Below are 6,873 nucleotides of genomic sequence, written 5' to 3'. Positions count from 1 at the left end.
ACCAAGATAATCATGATGGTGTGATCACTCACCTAGAGCCAGACATCCTGGAATGTGAAGTCAAGTGGGCCTTAGAAAGCATCACTACAAACAAACCTAGTGGAGGTGATGGCATTCCAGTTGAGCTATTTCAAATCCTGAAAGATGATGCTGTGAAAGTGCTGCACTCAATATGCCAGAAAATTTGGAAAACTCAGCAGTGGCCACAGGAGTGGAAAAAGTCAGTTTTCATTCCAATCCCAAAGAAAGGCAATGCCAAAGAATGCTCAAACTACCGCACAATTGCACTTATCTCACACACTAGTAAAATAACGCTCAAAATTCTCCAAGCCAGGCTTCAGCAATACATATAACGTGAACTTCCAGATGTTCAAGCTGGATTTAGAAAAGGCAGAGGAACCAGAGATCAAATTGCCAACATCTGCTGGATCACTGAAAAAGCAAGAGAGTTCCAGAAAAACATCTATTTCTGCTTTATTAACTATGCCAAAGCCTTTGACTGTGTGGATCACAATAAACTGTAGAAAATTCTGAAAGAGATGGGAATACCTGACCTGCCTCTTGAGCAATCTGTGTGCAGGTCAGGAAGCAACAGTTAGAACTGGACATGGAACAACAGACTGGTTCCAGATTGGGAAAGGAGTATGTCAAGGCTGTATATTGTCACCCTGCTTATTTAACTTATAGGAAGAGTACATCATGAGAAATGCTGGGCTGGATGAAGCACAAGCTGGAATCAAGATTGCCAGGAGAAATATCAATAACCTCAGATATGCAGATGACACCACCCTTATGGCAGAAAGTGAAGAAGAACTAAAAACCCTCTTGATGAAAGTGAAAGAGAAGAATGAAAAAGTTTGCTTAAAGCTTAACATTCAGAAAACAAAGATTATGGCATCTGGTCCCATCACTTCATGGGAAATAGATGGGGAAACAGTGGAAGCAGTGTCAGACTTTATTTTTTGGGCTCCAAAATCACTGCAGATGGTGACTGCAGCCATGAAATTAAAAGATGCTTAATCCTTAGAAAGAAAGTTATGACCAACCTAGATAGCATATTAAAAAGCAGAGACATTACTTTGCCAACAAAGGTCCATCTAGTCAAGGCTATGGTTTTTCCAGTGGTCATGTATGGATGTTTGAGTTGGACTGTGAAGACAGCTGAGCACCGAAAAACTGATGTCTTTAAACTGTGGTGTTGGAGAATACTCCTGAGAGTCCCTTGGACTGCAAGGAGATCCAACCAGTCCATCCTAAAGGAGATCAGTCCTGGGTGTTCATTGGAAGGAATGATGCTGAGGCTGAAACTCCTATACTTTGACTACCTCATGGGAATAGTTGACTCATTGGAAAAGACCCTGATGCTGGGAGGAATTGCAGGCAGGAGAAGAAGGAGACGACAGAGAATGAGATGGCTGGATGGCATCACCGACTCGATGGACATGAGTTTGAGTGAACTCTGGGAGCTGGTGTTGGACAGGGAAGGCTGGTGTGCTGTGATTCACGGGGTCACAAAGAGTCGGACACAACTGAGCAACTGAACTGAACTGAACTGAATTTAAAACTCAGCTTCCTTAGTGGCTCAATGGTAACGAATCCAGTGCCAATGCAGGAGACGTGGGTTTGATCCCTGGGTCGGGAAGATCCCCTGGAGAAGGAAATGGCAATCCACTCCAGTATTATTGCCTGGAGAATTCCATAGACAGAGAAACCTGGTGGCCTACAATCCATAGGTTAGCAAAAGAGTGGGACATGACTTAGCAACTAAACAACAACAATAACAAATTTAAAGCTAGTTTTCTCTGTACCACTGAATTTCAGATTTTCCAATAAAATATAATGTTTGTGGTGACATTTATCATAGCCCCTTGGGTCAATCTTTGGTAATCCTGGGCTCCATGGTTCATTCTCCATGACAAGCCAAGCAGTGACCAGCATAGGCACCTCCAGAATGACCTGTACAGTTGCTTATAAAGTCTCTCTTTAGTAAACAATAGCCACTACCACTACAGGCAAGAGTGTCAGACAAAGAATGTACTCCCAAATCTGATTCATTTTTATGGCTGGCATTATAGCTCAATAAGAAAATTCAGATGCTTTAGCATCTGTCACCATTTAGGATTCCCTCCCACCATAAATCTTTTCCTGGGTGAGTTATTGAGAGCAAAACAAGAAGGAATGCCAGAATAGAGTTTTTACAGGCAAATAAACATGAGCTGCTCCTAAGGTCAAGGACAGTGATGAAAGAAAGTTGTCATGATTCAAAATGATGGAGAGGAGTGGAAACAGGAAATAGATGACTGTACTCTAAATTACAAAGAAGTGCTATCAGACATCTTGTGAATTACCCCCAAGCCTCGCAGAGTAAAATATACCAAGTAGGTAAGCAACTACCAAAATGGACTCTGATCAAATTGCAGACTTAGACTTTCAAACTAGACAAATCACAGCAGCTAGCTCCACCCACATTTGCTTCAACTGGAGCATGCACACATGGTTTATTGGGATAGGAGAGAGAATATTGTTAAAGAGATCAGCAATGATCACAAAGAATAAAGAACAAAACGGCAGCCCATGACACCACAAATCTTACCTAATTGGCTAGTTCCTACTCCACCTTTTCTAGAAAGAACTGCCACAAAGTGCTAAACACTTGTGGGAACCTGACTTTGTGTCTCAGTTTCCTTCCATCAGTGCAAAGAGAGAAACTTGTGAGTTTTATAATGTACTGTAATATATGCACCATAATTGCAATTCTTATTGCCTCCCAGACAAAACCACTGTGGTGCCAGGAGCAGACCAGAACTAAACACCTTAAATACATTCTAATACCTATATATCAGTATCAAGGCATAGCGAAGGATGGTTTAAAGGATAAAGTAACCAAACTTCTGTAACATAAAATTAAGAGTTTTAGGACAGTTGAGTTGGTCCATCTAGGAAGGTAAGTGTCAAAGTTGATTATAGCAACAAATTCCAAAGCAGAAATTCTTACCCAAGCCTGAAAAACAGTCACTCAATAATAAAGAAAGAACAGTAGAAGACCTACCAGAATTTGTAGCTGCAACTGCACATGTAGGTGGTAACCATTCTCAGCAGCATAATCCTCAAATGCCAGAGACCAGTGACAGAGGCATGAAGTATGTGAGTCGTGGTCAGAGACCAAAGATTACCTAATGTTTAGAATTAAAAAAGAACAATAATCAAATATATTAGTCACAGTTCTATTGGCTGGGGTCAGTCATTCATTATCAGTGGAAAATCTAGTCAAAGCTGTTAGTGTCCATGAGTAACTTGATACGTGTTTTGATACTTCTGTTTTTATTTCATATATCTTGTTCCATTTGACATCAGGAATCCACTTAGATTATATTTCTATGTATAACTCTAAACATAAAAAAGTGAATTTTCTTCCACAATAGAATCCAAACAGATTGCAGTTCTTTAGTTTGCAGAATAGTTTTCAATCAGAAAATTACTGAGTTTTCAATCATAAAATTACTGAGTGTTCATTCTGCATATACATCTTAACCACATCTCTACCTGTGGTGTCTTGGAGCCCCAGCTTAATGTTGAACTGAATGATCTGTTCTTGAGTTAAAATTTTTGCAAGTAAGTGAAATTTCCCCATCCTATAATGCAAAACAAAGTACATCTTGTAGAGAAGATCTTGCATTTCTTCTATATCATTTAATGTTCAGTTTTAGCATTCCTGGCAACTTATACAACCAAACACATGAAGAAGTAATTCCTTTCTTCATATATCTTTAGAAGAAAAAATCCAAAAATCCTGTTGGTTGGTTTCTTTTGTATGCATTAATTATCTTATATATAGTTTCTGCCACCTTTGTGCTCTCTCTCTCTTTTCTGAAGACAAGTAAATATCTTTAGTTTAATCATAGCAGTAGGCAAATTTCAGCAGGTCTGAGGGTCACTGAGATCTTGGTAAACAAAGCTCTTCAGTCCCCAGTACCACTTGCACTTGACCTTCACTGGGTTTTCCTCAATGTCATTATTTGCACATCTTCTGACAGTGAAATTTCTTACCTCTTTTTTAATAATTAAGCCACTTCTGTCCAAGTGTATTGTATTGCATATTAACTGGAGTCAGGCTTACTTGCAAGCACAAGAGACATCAGACAGTGAGACTATGTTGTGGGTTAAATCCACCATCAGCCTAGAGACCACTCTACTTTATCCTAACCAAATTCACCACCACCAAGACCCACATTGCTTTGCATATAGATGTTGTATCTAAATATTCCTAGAAGAAATTCTAGAAAGATACACAAAAGATTTCTTCCTGGAAGCATGTATGTTTATTTTTTTCTGGCATTCCCATTGCATAAGCAAAAGTATATAAATAAGATCAGAAAAGAAAGAAAAACAAGCATGGAGGTTTTCCCTTGGTCTTACTCTCTTACTCTTCTCCCCTTATCCTGTCAGAACAGTGTACATCAAACTAGAGCTCGACATTGTAACAGCTTCCTGCTTTCATTTTCCTTCGTGAATCTTTCAGTATTTAAACTTCTGTTCAATATACTAAGATGGATGACACTATCACTTAATAGATATAACCTGTTTCCCAGCCACTGATGTGTGTGTTCCTCTTTAATTTTCTGTTACATCTAAATTTAATTTGGCCGCTCATATTTTTAACATACTCATTTTTCAAATATTTATCTTCCAAATCTTATTTTCAAAATAATAATAGCTACCAGATTTCTATTTATTTTTTAGCACACAGCATGGTGTCATAAATGCTGCAACCCACTCAGCTGAGTTTTCTCAGGTTCTGTGTCACAAGAACCCCTCTGTTTAAATGAGCTGAGAAAGGCAATAGACAAGAAAGATGAAGACTAGATATATTTGTGTAAAAAGGAAAAATGAAAAGAGAGAGGATCACCTAGAAAGATAAAGCTCCTCTTGCCCCCCCTCCAACTCCACTAATTCTTCTAAATTACTGGTTCATTTTTTACCACATATTGCAAGTTTAGAGAAGAAAATGCCAACCTAGAATACAAAACCAAGCACAGATCACTAAATATTTACCTAGAATTTGATTCTCTAAACAGCTGTAAAGTGCTACAGCAGTGCTAAAGCTAAATGAAAAAGAATCATTCTTTGGGTAACCTATACTAGATTCCAGGCTCTTGCAGAAATGGGAAATCACTAAAACACAGTTTAAGGAGACATAACAGAGAAGAGGTGGCCACAGTGGGCATCAGAGCATTCAGCAGTGGACACACACAGCAAGAGAGCACTAGCAGGCAATTACTATTGAGAAATTGTCAAGCAGTGGGCACTGTGCTGTTCACATCTGTTATCTCTCTTAAATGACTCAGTGGTATTAGAACTATTATTATCCCCATTTTACAAGTGAGGAAATTGGGGCTTATAGAGTTTAAGTTGTGTACCTAAGGTGAAAACTAAGTCCTGGAGCCTGAATTCAAATGTAGGCAGTAAGACTCTCAACCATTATGAGTGCAACAATAGATTTGCATCCTATGGAAATTTGCAAATGTACCTACTTAAGGAAAGAGGAAAGTTCATATGAGAGAGAGAGAATACTAGACAATCAGTGAGAAACAGAGCCTCCTTCTATTTTGTTCACTACTATGCTCCTTAGAGGAACTAAATATGGGAAATATGATTCATATTCCCTTTACCAGGCTCAGTGTCTCTGTAGGACTGAGAAAGAAATTAATTTATGACTGTGTTAGGCACTGAGAAACTTTCATTGAAGATGCTTTAGATGAGAGGTAAGAGTGCAAAATGGTTATAAAATCAGATTCTCCCTCCAGAAGACAGGCATTATTACTCTGTCATTACTAGCCAACTGGGAAGTTACTCAAATCCTTTAAGGTAAAATGGGAATAATAGGAATACCTCTTACTTTATACAATTTTTGTATAATTTTTTAAATGTACATAAAGTGCTTTATCATATATGGAAAATCAAATATTATAATGACATTGAAGATGATGACGATAATGATGTCATGAGATGTCAAGAAATGTCAAGACATCAAGAAGACATTGGTGGGAAAAAACTTTTATTGGAGACAACTTTCTTGGGTGGGAACTTAAAAACTTGACTTTTAATCATGGAGCTTACTTTTCCAGAGGAGCCACCCCACGTCCGAGGTCAGGGGCAGAAGCCAGGAGGACCCCATGCCCGAAGGGCGGCAGCCAAGAGGAGTTACCCTGCGTCCGAGGTCAGGGGCGGGGACGAGAGGAGTTACCCCGCATCCAAGGTCAGGGGCGGCAACGAGAGGAGTTACCCTGCGTCTGAGGTCAGGGGGGGCAGCCAGGAGGAGATACCCCAAGCCCCTAAGCCCGAGGCCAGGGGCCATGGGCGGGAAGAGCTGCCCCATGCCCCGATGCCTGAGGCCAAGGCTGGCAACCGGGAGGAGCAACCCCACGTCCAAGGAGCTGTGGCTGCGTGGGCCCAGGAGGGCCTAGAGGAGCTATCCCACTTTGAAGGTCAGGAAGGGCGGCAGTGAGGAGATACCCCTCATCGAAGGTAAGGAGCAATGGCTGCGCTCTGCTGGAGCAGCCGTGAAGAGATACCCCACACCCAAGGTAAGAGAAACCCAAGTAAGACGGTAGGTGTTGCAAGAGGGCATCAGAGGGCAAACACACTGAAACCATACTCACAGAAAACTAGTCAATCTAATCACACTAGGACCACAGCCTTGTCTAACTCAATGAAACTCAGCCATGCCCGTGGGGCAACCCAAGATGGGCGGGTCATGGTGGAGAGATCTGACAGAATGTGGCCCACTGGAGAAGGGAATGGCAAACCACTTCAGTATTCTTGCCTTGAGAACCCCATGAACAGTATGAAAAGGCAAAATGATAGGATACTGAA

The sequence above is a fragment of the Bison bison genome, unplaced genomic scaffold (assembly GCF_000754665.1).
Source record: "Bison bison bison isolate TAMUID 2011002044 unplaced genomic scaffold, Bison_UMD1.0 scf7180017864456, whole genome shotgun sequence".
Lineage (NCBI taxonomy): Eukaryota > Metazoa > Chordata > Mammalia > Artiodactyla > Bovidae > Bison > Bison bison.
The sequence above is the reverse complement of the archived record's forward strand: the minus strand, read 5'-3'. Positions refer to the sequence as shown.